The 14,700-nt window shown below is 37.9% G+C and overlaps 1 long non-coding RNA gene across 2 annotated transcripts in view; it reads right to left on the bottom strand.

Moving 5' to 3' along the window:
* LOC145534215 (uncharacterized) overlaps window positions 1-14,700 on the bottom strand; it is a 540,985-nt gene that overhangs the window by 126,439 nt on the left and 399,846 nt on the right. For both annotated transcript variants that reach the window (XR_014074349.1, XR_014074350.1), the window contains one exon: window positions 6,908-7,057. This is a non-coding gene — a long non-coding RNA (uncharacterized LOC145534215). The remainder of the gene's footprint in view (window positions 1-6,907; window positions 7,058-14,700) is intronic.

The raw sequence follows: 14,700 nt of genomic DNA, 5'->3' as shown, positions 1-14,700 counted from the left end.
CTCCCTAACTCAAAGGGAAGGCAATGAAATTTTTAAAATATGAACTCTTGAGTTGCAACTTAATATATATATATTAAACTATTGAAAACTATGTTGTTGTTGTTGGTCGGTCACCCAGGCGTGTCTGACTTTTTCAGACCCAATGGATTGCAGTACACCAGATCTCCCTGTCCCTAACCATCTCCCAAAGTTTGCCTAAATTCATGTCCATTGCATCAGTGATGCCATTCAGCCATCTCATCCTCTGACACCCTCTCCTTCTCTTACCCTCAGTCTTTCCCAGCATCAGGGACTTTTCCAGTGAGTCAGCTGTTGTCATCAGATGACCAAAACACTGGAGCTTCAGCTACAGCAGCATTCCTTCCAATGAATATTTAGAGTTGATTTCCCTTAATATTGACTGGTTTGATATCCTCGATGTCCAAGGGGCTCTTGGGAGTCTTCTCCAGCAACACAGTTCAAAGGCATCAGTTCTTTGGCACTCTGCCCTCTTTACAGTCTGGCTCTTATAAAGGTATGTGACTACTGGGATAATTAAGCTCTGGACCTCAATTTCACCATCATATTTATGTATCTCCAATGTTTTGTGATCAAATTGCCAATATCCGCTGGATCATCGAAAAAGCAAGAGAGTTCCAGAAAAAACATCTATTTCTGCTTTATTGAATATGCCAAAGCCTTTGACTGTGTGGATCACAATAAACTGTGGAAAATTCTGAAAGAGATGGGAATACCAGACCATCTGACCTGTCTCTTGAGAAACCTGTATGCAGGTCAGGAAGCAACAGTTAGAACTGGACATGGAACAACAGACTGGTTCCAAATAGGAAAAGGAGTACGTCAAGGCTGTATATCGTCACCCTGCTTATTTAACTTATATGCAGAGTACATCATGAGAAACGCTGGGCTGGAAGAAACACAAGCTGGAATCAAGATGGCCAGGAGAAATATCAATAACCTCAGATATGTGGATGACACCACCCTTATGGCAGACAGTGAAGAAGAACTAAAGAGCCTCTTGATGAAGGTGAAAGAGGAGAGTGAAAAAGTTGGCTTAAAGCTCAACGTTCAGAAAACTAAGATCATGGCATCTGGTCCCATCCCTTCATGGCAAATAGATGGGGAAACAGTGGAAACAGAGTCAGACTTTATTTTTTGGGGCTCCAAAATCACTGCTGATGGTGATTGCAGCCATGAAATTAAAAGACGCTTACTACTTGGAAGGAAGGTTATGGCCAACCTAGATAGCATATTAAAAAGCAGAGACATTACTTTGCCAACAAAAGTCCGTCTAGTCAAGGCTATGGTTTTTCCAGTGGTCATGTATGGATGTGAGAGTTGGACGGTGAAGAAAGCTGAGCGCCGAAGAATTGATGCTTTTGAACTGTGGTGTTGGAGAAGACTCTTGAGAGTCCCTTGGACTGCAAGGAGATCCAATCAATCCATCCTAAAAGAGATCAATCCTGGGTGTTCATTGGAAGGTCTAATGTTGAAGCTGAAACTCTAATACTTTGGCTACCTCATGCGAAGGGTTGACTCATTGGAAAAGACCCTAATGCTGGGTAGGATTGTGGGCGGAAGGAGAAGGGGACGACAGAGGATGAGATGGTTGTATGGCATAACCGACTCAATGGACATGGGTTTGGGTAGACTCCGGGAGTTGGTGATGGACAGAGATGCCTGGCGTGCTGCAATTCATGGGGTCACAAAGAGTCGGACATGACTGAGCGACTGAACTGAACTGAACTGAATGTTTTGTGAGATTTGTGAGATAAATTTCCCCTATCACGGTTTGAAATTATTATATTTCCCCCATATCATGCCACATAAGAACACAATGGAAACAAGCATCATTATTTAGGAAATTACATGTGGCAGAAAATACTACCCATAATGTATAAGCTGTTTTACAGGGGATTTCTGAAATACTCAACAGTTAATTGGTTTCAAAGAAAAAATGTTGTTAGCTAATGGAAATTGTTTCCTCTGGCATTAACGAACAATTTCCCAAACAACCCTTGATTTCATATTTGGAACTGGGATTCTCTGAGCTTTCAACTCCCAGAAATCTTTAATGATTTTTCAGTCTTATCTACTCATAAACACACCTTCAGGTTATCTTTTGACTGATCTGTCCTTCTAAAGGAGCACAATAAAGCCCTCCTTGTCTCTTGTTATGGCTATGAAGAGGTCTTAAATCCTTTAAACAAATGGTTACAATCTCATTGTCTCATCTACTTATTGGCACTAGAGCCTCTTGTCATGGAGTGCTGTTGAACTTGTACTGTCTCAAAGTCACAGATAAGCTTTGAGGAGTGGAGATAAGTTTTATTTGTTATGGGCAATAAAACCAACATCTCTTGTGACTATCTAAAAAGGAGGTATCTGATGATGCAGATCCAGTCAAGCAGAACACAAATTAAAGCAGAGTCTGAAGGGTGAGGTATTGGAGGCATACATGGTGTAAAAATATACACAATGAAATTATGGGGCAACGAGAGAAAATCAGAGAACAGGGAATCAAGGCTAATACAGACTCTGTCACGAGAAGTTGCAAGAGGAAGCATAAATCTTCCCATCAAGACTTCGGATAACGTCAGTTTAATACATTTTTAATGAAAACAGACTGTTCAGCTTTATATTTCTCATAGGCCTCTCTCCTATGTATATATCATAGATCATGTGGATACATATTCAATTGTTACGAGTCTAACAGGTATGTAAACTCTAAATGACGACAGAGGGTGAGATGGTTGGATGACATCACCAACTCAATGGACATGAGTTTGGGTAAACTCCGGGAGTTGGTGATAGACAGGGAGGCTTGGGGTGCTGCAGTCCATGGGGTCACAAAGAGTTGGACACGACAGAGTGACTGAACTGAACTGAACTGAAACTCTAAATATTCTCTCATAAAATGTTAAATTCTGTATTTGGGTTTTGGAGATACAGATATTTACATATATTTTGCTTCATATGGTTTGCGTGCATGTGTGCTCACTTGCTTAGTCAGGTCCAACTCTTTGCAGCCCCGTGGACTGTAGCCCACCAGTCTCCTGTTTCAATGGGATTCTCTAGGCAAGAATACTGGAGTGGATTGCCATTTCCTCCTCCAGGGGATCTTCCCCACCCAGTGATCGCACTCATATCTCCTGAGTCTCCTGCATTGGCAGGCAGATTCTCTACCACTGAACCACAAGGGAAGCCCTCATATGGTTAAATTAATATTAATTTTTAAAAGTTTGCTGTTTTGTCATTGATAGTGTGTTCCATTTTGTCCTTATAACCATTTACTGGGGCCTGGAATGGATCAGGAGTGTTGAAACACAGTTAAATCTCTTATGAGACCATCACAGCATGATACAGGATATCACCTGATAACCAATTAGAGCAATTAGCAACTTCCACCTTCAGACATTTCTTCTTATAACTCCAAAATGCTCTCAAATTAGTCCAATAAATAATGTGTATTTGTTTAATGTGGTTATTAATGTTTTAAGTTTTTTTTTTCTAGGAAGTATAAAGCCAAGGAAAATTAGTTATTGTTTGAGAACAAAACAGTCAAAAGCACTTATAAATATATATGTTAAATATATGTTATATTTATAGTCATAAGTTTATTTCAAAAAACTTGACTCTTTTCTAAGATAAATAAAATCTAATATAAATGAAGTGTATAATTATTAAATGTATTTTTAATTCTATACACAAATAAATTAACAGTACAATATTAATGTATTAATACAATATTGATGTATTTACTATTCATTTTTAAACTTCTTTAAAAATACTGAATGTTTCCAATATACATTGTCTAAAGAGGCAAAGTGAAATGAATCTTTGATTACATCTTAAATCTTTCTTAATAAAATCTAAGCAAGTATGGGACTTCCCTGGTGGTCCAGTGATTAAGAATCTACTTTGCAAAGCAGGGGATGGGGGTTCGATCTCTGATCAGAGAACTAAGACCCCAGATACCGAAGGGCAACTAAGCATGAAGATCCTGCATATGGCAATTAAGACTTAACATGAACAAAATAAATAAATACTGAAAAAAGAAAAAAACAAAAAAACTAAGCAAGTAAAGGGAGGGCATTTTTACTTGTTCAAAATTTTATTCAGGGAATCATTTAAATTTTCACATTTACCCTGTAAAACTTGGCAAAGAATCACTGAGCCCCTTTGTTATGCAGTTGTCTCCCAGTTTCTTCTCGGTAACATCTCCGGCTTTCTTGTCACCATTATATAATATTACAACAATACCTGGGAGGGGACTATAGCGATGAAATTTTCTGGAGGAGGTACTGTCAGCTCCCTGGCATTGGCCTCTCACTCTAGCCCTGCTTCCTGGCTCCACTGTAAACCGTATTGGCCAATGGCTTTAATTCTTATTTCCTTACCCTGATCCTTGTGACAATCTCCATGTATTAACTCTATGAAGAATACAGTACTCCAAATAAACCACATCTGTTTCCCCTACTGCAGGTGAAAATTAGGTCCAAAATCTAATTTCAAGTGTAAGTCCTAACTCCTTAGCTAAAACCTAGCTCATGTCATTTATTCCTTTTTGTCTATAGCTAAGCCACTCAATATTTTAACAGTGTAAGGTCTTTTCCTTTGTTCTTTTTTATTCTTATTTTTAAAAGAAATCTGATTTTCAAAATGGGCAAATTCTGTTTTCGTTCTTAGATACTCAACTCTTCGGTATCTACCTCCACCCCCTTGTACGCCCTGTGAAAGCTTAATCTCTCTGAAATCTCTGGACATGCTACTTTTGGTAATGAGAACTTCTTTCTTTAGCCCTCCTTCAAGCTGACTCTCTAAGGAGAGCAAATATTTTAATTAAGAAGAAGTTTTCATGGAAGTGTTGGTCTTTTCTTTGATGATACATTATCCTGGTTTTGTTCATTTTTTTCCCTTTTTCTCTCTTTCTGGAAATACTTGTATATCTATCTATCTATAGGAAATATATAATATATATTATATTTTATATAATATACATGATATAGTAATATATAATATATGTATTTATGTATAACTTGTATGTAAAATATATTTTATATATTATATAAAAGTGCAGTCATTATATACAATGTTCTTGCAACCATAGTGCATTTTAAAAATCTGTCTTCCATGTGAATTGTTTTTAGAGTAAGAAAAGAAGCCAGAAGCTGTTTTGAATTGGCATTTTCTATCCCATGAGTGTAACAACAGATATCATCTTCTAAGAAGAGCATTCAGATCACCTGGCAGCCTATCTAACTAGACTCTGCAGCCTCTGATTCCACTGCATTCTTTATGGATTCTATGCCTCAGACATACTGAGCTGCTCAAACATATCACACATTGTCATGCCTCCATCATTTCGTTCATGCACTTCCGTTGGGCACATCATCTCCTAACAAGTTGCTTGTTATTTAAATCTCTAAAAACTCAAAAACCACTTCTCTGAAGCAAGTGAAAATGATGTGCTTTCTCTGTATTGAATTCATAACAATTGGATTTTTGCTCCCATTATTATACATATAGAGTTGCTGTTGAATTACAGTTGGTTCTTTTCTTATATGTCTCTCCTACTATGTCACAAATTCTAATCAGAGCTAACCAACAGAATTGGGATTTGCAGTTAGTAGATTACTTAATTCAATGAAAAAATGTTCATATTGGAAATAGAAATAAACTGGTAGGTAACATACTCTTATTGACACAATATTAAACATACAATTGTTATATCATTCATTGTTGTTTAGTCACTAAATTGTGTCTCACTCTTTTGCGACCCCATTGACTGTAACCTGATAGGCTTCTCTGTCCATGGGATTTCCCAGGCAAGAATACTGGAATGAGTTCTCTAGGGGATCTTCCTGACACAGGGATTGAACCTGCATCTCCTGCAATGACAGGCGGGTTCTTTACCACTGAGTCACCACGGAAAACTTTTCATTTTTAGCAATTGTTTTTTAGTGATTATTGTGTCCAGACACTGTGTAAGTTTTTATGGATAAGACTTATAAGAGGGTCTCTATTCCTTAGAAACTCAATAACTAGTGTAAATGACAGGAAATAGAAAGATTTCAGGCACGGGGAGAAAGTCCAGGAGATATAAAATTACTAAAAGTAGAACCATGTGGAATGGACAGATACTTTCTCTTTCCATCCCTGTTGCTGGCGATGCTAGTTTTGTCCCTCATACCACTTGAGACTTCCACACTAAAAATCCCATTCCTATTCCCTCTCTACCTCATTTTCAGTCTCCAAAACACCATCAGAGTGATATATTTATAACTGAAATTCCCTTCCTCATCATTCCTCATTGTCCATAGCAATGTGTTCTCCCCTAGTCACACAATATCCAAGTTCTAGGAATTGCTGCTCTATACTAAAGCCCTGGAAGTTGTTCATCGTGTCCATGCATGCTAAGTCACTTCAGTTGTGTTTGACTCTGTGTGACCCTATGGACTGCAACCGCCCAGGCTTCTCTGTCCATGGACTTCTTCAGGCAGGATAACTGGAATGGCTTGCCATGCCCTCCTCCAGGGAATCTTCCCGATCCAGTGACGGAACCCACATCTCTTCTGTCTCCTGCATTGGCAGGTGGGATGTTTACCACTAGCACCACCTGGGAAGCCCCAAAAGTTGTTCATTGATGCTCATTAAAGAGCACACATGGATAGAGAAACAAATGTATTTGTAAAATGCTCAAAACTAGATCTTTTTTTTTTCTGGGTAGTCAAGATACGTATTAATTTATGACAACTTAGGGAAGTCTGGCACTTAGAACACTTGCTTATATTTGTGTTCTCTGGCCTGAGCATTTGCTCGCCATCTATGATCATAGAGCCCCCTTTTTAGATTTGCTATTATCATCTCACAGGGCTGCATAGAGAATGCTTTTGAAATCCCTTACCTGAATAATCCAATTTGAGTTTCTTAACACATTCAAGATCCTCCGTGTGATAGCGCAGCATCTCTCTCTCAAACCATTCCTTGCCACTGATGACTTCAAGCCAGTTGGTAATTTGGGAGGTCACGTCGTAGTCTGGCTGGGATGAGGAGCCTACAGTAACAAGCACAGATAGGAGCACAGCCCTAAATGTTTCCTCCACTTACACAGCCAAAATATTTAAGAACTGTTAAGGCACGGTCATGACAAACAGTGACCTGTCAGAATGAAGAGTGACTATAGTGGTAACCCCTGTAGAAGTGTGCCACACCCTGTTTCTGACTGATACAAGTGGCATCGTGGAGTGGTGCCCATATAGATTGTTTCTGGACCAGCCAAGATCTCTTATTGGATAGGGGAGAGATTTCTGAGTTGAAAGGTGCAAATAGGGTCTCACAGCAGCAATTATTTCAAATATTTTCCCAGTTGGTATAGTTGTCATGACGTACAATAGCTGAATGCGAGTCCTACCTCATGTCAACCCAACCGCCCCTCAAGTCCCAGTCACTAAGCTAGTAAAGTACAACAGACAGAGGGAACTCCATCAAAGGCCAGTTGCTTAGGAGTAGTTTCTGGAAGGTTCTCTGCAGTGCAGTTTTGCCTCGTTAGGTGTCAGCGAGGTAGAGAGTGAGTAAGCTCAGTTAGTTACCTACAAGGCTCTCTGTCCTGACACATGCTCTTCACCTCCCCCTCTAAGGAATGCTCCAAGTTCCTTCCTTGGAGGAGTACAAGTTAAGATATTGATTTTCTATTTCTCCTTACAGGTACAAATGCTTATGTGGCTGATGAATCTCAGAAAGAAAACTGAACCATGTATGGAAAAAGAAAACAAATTGATGGACCAGACACAATGGGAATTTAAAATAAAGTTTCTTAGAATTAAATGATTATATTGGAAGTATGAGGAGGAAGCCAGAATTTAAAGAAACAAGTCATCTTCAATTGCGGAATGTTCCAGTATTTTTCTCATAAAGACAAAAATGCTATGTATTGATCTTTCAGTCAGTTCAGTCGCTCAGTCATGTCCGACTCTTTGCGATCCCATGGACTGCAGCACACCAGGCTTCCCGGCCCATCACCAACTCCTGTAGCTTGCTCAATACTAAATACTAAAAATGTTAATGTCAACTCATCCAGAGAGAGACAGACAGAGAGGAGAGAAAGAGTGAGACCTCTTGTTGGATACAAATATGCAATCTAACACTAGTTAGCTAAGAAAATCCTATTTGAACGAGCCAACACTACACCTAAATTAAAAGATACTAAAATCGGTACCAAAAAAGCTTTCGATTCAAAAGTGAATATGTAAACATCACAAGGGATAAAGAGAAGCATTACACAGTGATAAAAGGAAAAGTAGATCATGGTCTTATACGTATGTCTCTAAATGTATAGCCCAGAATTAAAAAAGCAAAAATTCCAACTTAAAGAAGCCAGAACTATATCAAAATGTACAGTAGGAAATTTCAACACCCCTTTCAAATACTAAGTGATTACCATTATATTTAACTTGTAAAGGTACATTAGATTTGAATAAGAAATTAAGCTTGGGCTAGCTATAAGAATGAAGCTTCCTAGGTGGTGCAATGGTAAAGAATCTACCTGCTAATTCAGGAGACACAAGAGATGTGGGTTCCATACCTGTGTCAGAAAGATCCCCTGGAGAAGGAAATGACAACCCACTTCAGCATTCTTGCCTGGAGAATTCCATGGACAGAGAAACCTGGTGGGCTACAGTCCATGGGGTTGCAAAGAGTCAGACAAGACTTAGCGACTGAGCACTTGCATAATATTTAAGAATACATACACACACATACTTCAGAGCCAAGAATAGCTATTATTTTCGGATCATATGGAATATTCACATACATATGTATGCAAGCACATACACACAGAGTCGAGTATGTGGTAGACCATCTGCAAAGGAAGCCTAGAATGTTACAAAGAATAAATATCATATAGACAATGTTTTTACAATACTGCAAATGATTAGCACATGTATATCCAAATTCAGCACACTTTCCAAGAAAAATTTACATTGCATTTTAAATATTTCTCCCTTCATCCTTCTCCCTCTCTGCATACAGTCTACTCACTACTCTTCTCTCAACTGCACCTTCTGATCAGATTCCCGCTCCTTCTCAAAGTCATATATGCCAGTGCTCTATACCCCTGGCTGGCTGGGCTCTCAAGGGATAATCTCCTGGTGTTCTGGTGAATGTGACTGTCCATCTTATTACAGGTGTAATTAGAAGCAAAAGAAAAGAGAAGGAAGAGGGAGGGAAGGAGAGAGAAGAGAGGGACAGGTGTTTTTTCCTTGCCCCTTTTTAAGCATGCTGCTTACACACGTAGCTTTGTTCTTTCTTTCTTTTTTAAATAACCTGTTTTATTGGGAGCAAATGCTCCATCTTTTGAAGGAGGGGAAAATTTAAGGTCTTGTATCTTGCCTTTGCATAGAAGAGAGCTTTTCCACTTGCCCCGTGGTTTTTCTATGATGGGGCGATATATGTGCAGTTTATGAAGTATTCCCAAGGAGAACCTAGATATCAAGACAGTATATCTGACTGCAAATCAACTACCCGATTACTAGAATGGTGGAATAATTGGCTGGAGATTTTATCTGTGTTTGTGGCTGATGCCAATAAGTGAGTGTGTTTATTAACAATTTACTTTCAGCGCACAGATTGATTTCACTAGGACTGCATGGCCAGCCACTGCAAAGAGGAAGTAAATGATTCCTCCCAGAGGATTTAGGAATCCACTATAGTACTGGAGTCTGTATATATTGGAAGTGACTCTCAGGATATAACAGTAGAGTGATGATCATTGCCATAAAGAACACATATAAAATCTATCTGGAAAACAACCTAGCATAGGTTTTAATTTACATATATACAATATAACCTGCAGCAACCCAAATTAAAAGAGAGAGGGCACAAAACGAACAGAGTCAATAACCTAATTATGCCAATGATATTGAGGATAATTATAATGGGGAAGTTCAGTGGTGCAAAAAAAGAGTTGGTTTCTTATTTTGTAAGCAGTGAAAATGATATTCATAAAAACGAAAAGGAGAAATTAGGAGAAAACATTATCGGACTTTGTAATCTATACCATCTGAGTAAACAAAAAATTGATAGGATCAGGATCCAAAAATACAATGTTCTGATTGTCTGGTTAGTTGTAATGAAATGTACATCTGAAGCTCACTGCAGGAAAGGAAATCTACATGTAAATACATGAGAACACAAGTAAATCATTTTATCATCTGTAACATAGTTTCAAAATATAAACTATTATCTAATCTTCAAACCAAAATAATGGAGAAGGCAATGGCAACCCACTCCAGTACTCTTGCCTGGAAAATCCCATGGACAGAGGAGCCTGCTAGGCTGCAGTCCATGGGGTTGCAAAGAGTCGGACACGACTGAGCGACTTCACTTTCAATTTTCACTTTCGTGTATTGGAGAAGGAAGTGGCAGCCTACTCAAGTATTCTTGCCTGGAGAATCCCAGGGACAAGGGAGCCTGGTGGGCTGCCATCTGTGGGGTCGCACAGAGTCGGACACAACTGAAGCGACTTAGCAGCAGCAGCAGCAAACCAAAATAAAACCGTAATTTTATATTTGGTGGGCATTAAAATACTGGAAGCAGTAGAATGCCTGTATAAAAAAATAAATGGACAGATGAATGGATAAAGAAGCTGCAGAACATATATACAATGGAATACTACTCAGCCATAAAAAGGAACACATTTAAGTCAGTACTAATGAGGTGGATGAACCTAGAACCTATTATACTGAGTGAAGTAAGTCAGAAAGAAAAACAAATATCGTATATTAATACATATATATGGAATCTAGAAGGATGGCACCGACGAACCTGTTGGCAGAGATGAAATGGAGACACAGACACAGAGAACAGACTTATGGACAAAGGTGAGGGAGAAGAGGGAGAGGGTGAAATGAATGGAGAGAGCAGCATGGAAGCATATACACCAACATGTGTAAATAGATAATCAATGGCAATTTGCTGTATGACTCAGGAAACTCAAACTGGGACTCTGTAATAATCTAGAGGGTTGGAAATAAGTGGGAGGTAGGAGGGAGATTAGAGAAGGAGGGGACATATGTATACCTATGGCTAATTCATGTTGATGTATGACAGAAATCAAACCAATATTGTAAAGCAATCATCAATCAACCAAAAATAAATAAATATTTTAAAAAGTAATAAATGGAAAGTGATAGTGGGTCGTATGTAAAAATATAGCTTTCTAGGCACTATTTTTTTTTTTATTTTGTGAATACATTTATACTCATTCTTGGAAATATGGAAAAGGAAGGTATCCACAAAAGTATGATAATTTATTTGTCCTAAATTTTATTTTATTGCTAAAATAACTTTTGGTTATATCAGGAAATTACTAGGAAAATACTACTCTTTTAGTACTTTAAAAGTTATGGTGCATTATCCACTTTTACTTCACATTTATAAAGATTTGAACTTGGAAAACAATGCCGTGGTATTTACTGTAATTTACTACTGATTAAATCATAACTCTTAAATCTTGTGCTCTTGACATAAAATTCTTTTAAATCTGGATACATAGATGTTTTGATGAATCATTCAAGACATTGCATATGAAGAGCATGTAATTTTCTCACAGTTAAGCCAAGTTAAATTTTCTCTCCTTTAGTTTCATAATATTTAATATGAAAATGCAGATAACTTATAACATGAGATTTCATCTGCAGTTATGTACCTTAGAGAAACTTATAGGCACATGCATACAAATTTATTGCAATACTGTTTATCATAAAGCAAAATCAGAAGCAACTCAAACTTCCATTGTGGTATTTGTTTATGGAGCAGTACCACACAATTACAACAAATGATCTAGATCTATGATTGGAACTGTATTGATTCTCATGGCTAGGTCTTAAAAACCATGCTAAGTGAAAGAAGTTGTAGTATGTCACTTAAATCATTTATGACAAGAAAAGAATATACTCTTCAAATAATGTAGAGATACATGCAGGTCAGGAAGCAACAGTTAGAACTAGACATGGAACAACAGACTGGTTCCAAATAGGAAAAGGAGCATGTCAAGCCTGTATATTGTCACCCTGCTTATTTAACTTATATGCAGAGTACATCATGAGAAACGCTGGGCTGGAAGAAACACAAGCTGGAATCAAGATTGCCAGGAGAAATATCAATAACCTCAGATATGTGGATGACACCACCCTTATGGCAGAAAGTGAAGAGGAACTAAAGAGCCTCTTGATGAAAGTGAAAGAGGAGAGTGGAAAAGTTGGCTTAAAGCTCAACATTCAGAGAACTAAGATCATGGCATCTGGTCCCATCACTTCATGGGAAATAGATGGGGAAACAGTGGAAACAGTGGCTGACTTTATTTTTGGGGGCTCCAAAATCACTGCTGATGGTGATTGCGGCCATGAAATTAAAAGACACTTACTCCTTGGAGGAAGGTTATGGCCAACCTAGATAGCATATTAAAAAGCAGAGACATTACTTTGCCAACAAAAGTCCATCTATTCAAGGCTATGGTTTTTCCAGTGGTCATGTATGGATGTGAGAGTTGGACAGTGAAGAAAGCTGAGCGCTGAAGAATTGATGCTTTTGAACTGTGGTGTTGGAGAAGACTCTTGAGAGTCCCTTGGACTCCAAGGAGATGCAATCAATCCATCCTAAAGGAGATCAATCCTGGGTGTTCATTGGAAGGTCTGATGTTGAAACTGAAACTCCAATACTTTGGCCACCTCATGCGAAGAGTTGACTCATTGGAAAAGGCCCTAATGCTGGGTAGGATTGGGGGCGGGAGGTGAAGGGGATGACAGAGGATGAGATGGTTGGATGGCATCACTGACTCGATGGACATGGGTTTGGGTAGACTCCGGGAGTTGGTGATGGACAGAGAGGCCTGGCGTGCTGCAATTCATGGGGTCGCAGAGAGTCGGACATGACTGAGCGACTGAACTGAACTGAACACACACATATACACACCACACTGGAGGATATGCACCAGTTTATGACAATAGCTTCCTATGAGGAGGAGGGATGGCAGAAAGTAGGATGATAAAGGGAATAATTTCATATGTAAAACATTTTATGTCTTTAGTTTGAAAAATTTGAATGAACGATGATGAATCAACACTGGTCATTTACAATCTGTAGGAACATGAGAATCATTGACTTATTCTTTGAAATCATCTGATCTGTTCAAATGTTTTAAAACTTGCTGTCCAAATCACCACTCACAAATGAGGGAGCTTGTGTCTGTACTCTATTATGAGCCATAGTACACAATATTTTTATTTTATTTTTTTTTATTATTTTTTTTTATTTTTATTTTTTTTTAGTACACAATATTTTTAAATAGCACTGACATTACAATGAAAATGACAGTGTGGTGGAGGCACCAAAGTAAATACTTATTTATAAGTATTATAATTACAATAGTAATAAAAATATATAAAAGCAAGCTAAACATGGATAATGTCTAATTTCCGGAGTTAAATTTTATGGGAAATGGCAAGTCAAGCTTGACATTTTGAAGCAGGTTAAATAAATAAAAACTGTTAGATTAGCTGATATCCTGGCATCTCATTATTTCCTAGAATTCTAGTCTCTTTGGGACGTTGCATGTAGAATTGGACTTTCCTGAATTAGAGAGTTGAAATGGAAATCCTTGTTTGAAACATAAATAATGCAGTCTTATGATTTGTGGTACATGACAAAGCTGATGAATGTGTGTCAACAAGAATGGCTGAGAAAGGATATTTTAAGACTGGTGTTGCCTGTGACCTGACATTCTTCTCACCTGCATGACTCTCAGAACACTTAAGAAAATTGTATGTGTCAATGCCCTAAGGAAAAAATAGTGTTTGTAATGGAATATTGCAGGATTCTATTAGAGCACAGACTGTTTGTAACACATACAACCCTTTGGATCTCTTTCTCCCCACTTATGAAATTCTAAAGCAAAATAATAGAAAGGGTGAATATTAAGGGGAAAAGTGTGAGTGTGTGTGTGAATGTATATGTATTTGGGAAAGAGATAAATGATGTCATCTTGAATAAGGAATGAAAACATTTAATAAATAGTCTCTTCCAGAACAAGTGGGCACTGCTGATAATTATACCAAGCAGACTTTAGAGCTTTCTGGCCATAAATTTGAGATGGAAGAGTAAAATTAATCACAAAGCTGAACCTAGATGCCATAAATGACAGTATTACAATGCTGACAGGCATAGTAATTAATGATGTAACAATTATGCATTATTGCTGGAAAATAATGTTTTCCAGTGTTGCTTGGAAAATCTGTTCCTGAACCACCTGCTCAAGACATAGTATCACGTAGACAAAGGTTGGTGATTAAAAACATTTATTTCAATCTGACAACATATGCTTAAATTTATGGAGAGCTGAACTGTCAGGAATGATTCCTCTTGCCTGAAACCCTGTTCTTTCTTGGCAGCACCTATTATATTTAACAATTCAAACAAAATGTTCTTTCACTAGCAAATTATGTGGAAATTTCTACCCAAAAAGGCAAGCTCATTTCCCTTGAGTAATTCCAGTATTTTCGAGAACTCAGAATTTCAGGATAAAATTATGTCAAATTGATAAAGGAAAGACTACACATGAAATAAATAAATACTCCATCTCTTTTTTAAATATCCACATGAACTTTTTGAATTTTCAAAATTCACCAAAATCATGTGAGAAAT

The sequence above is a fragment of the Giraffa tippelskirchi genome, chromosome 14, assembly GCF_054371585.1.
Source record: "Giraffa tippelskirchi isolate mGirTip1 chromosome 14, T2T-mGirTip1v1.2.pri, whole genome shotgun sequence".
In the NCBI taxonomy this organism is placed as follows: domain Eukaryota; kingdom Metazoa; phylum Chordata; class Mammalia; order Artiodactyla; family Giraffidae; genus Giraffa; species Giraffa tippelskirchi.
This window is presented reverse-complemented; position numbering and strand designations above follow the sequence as displayed.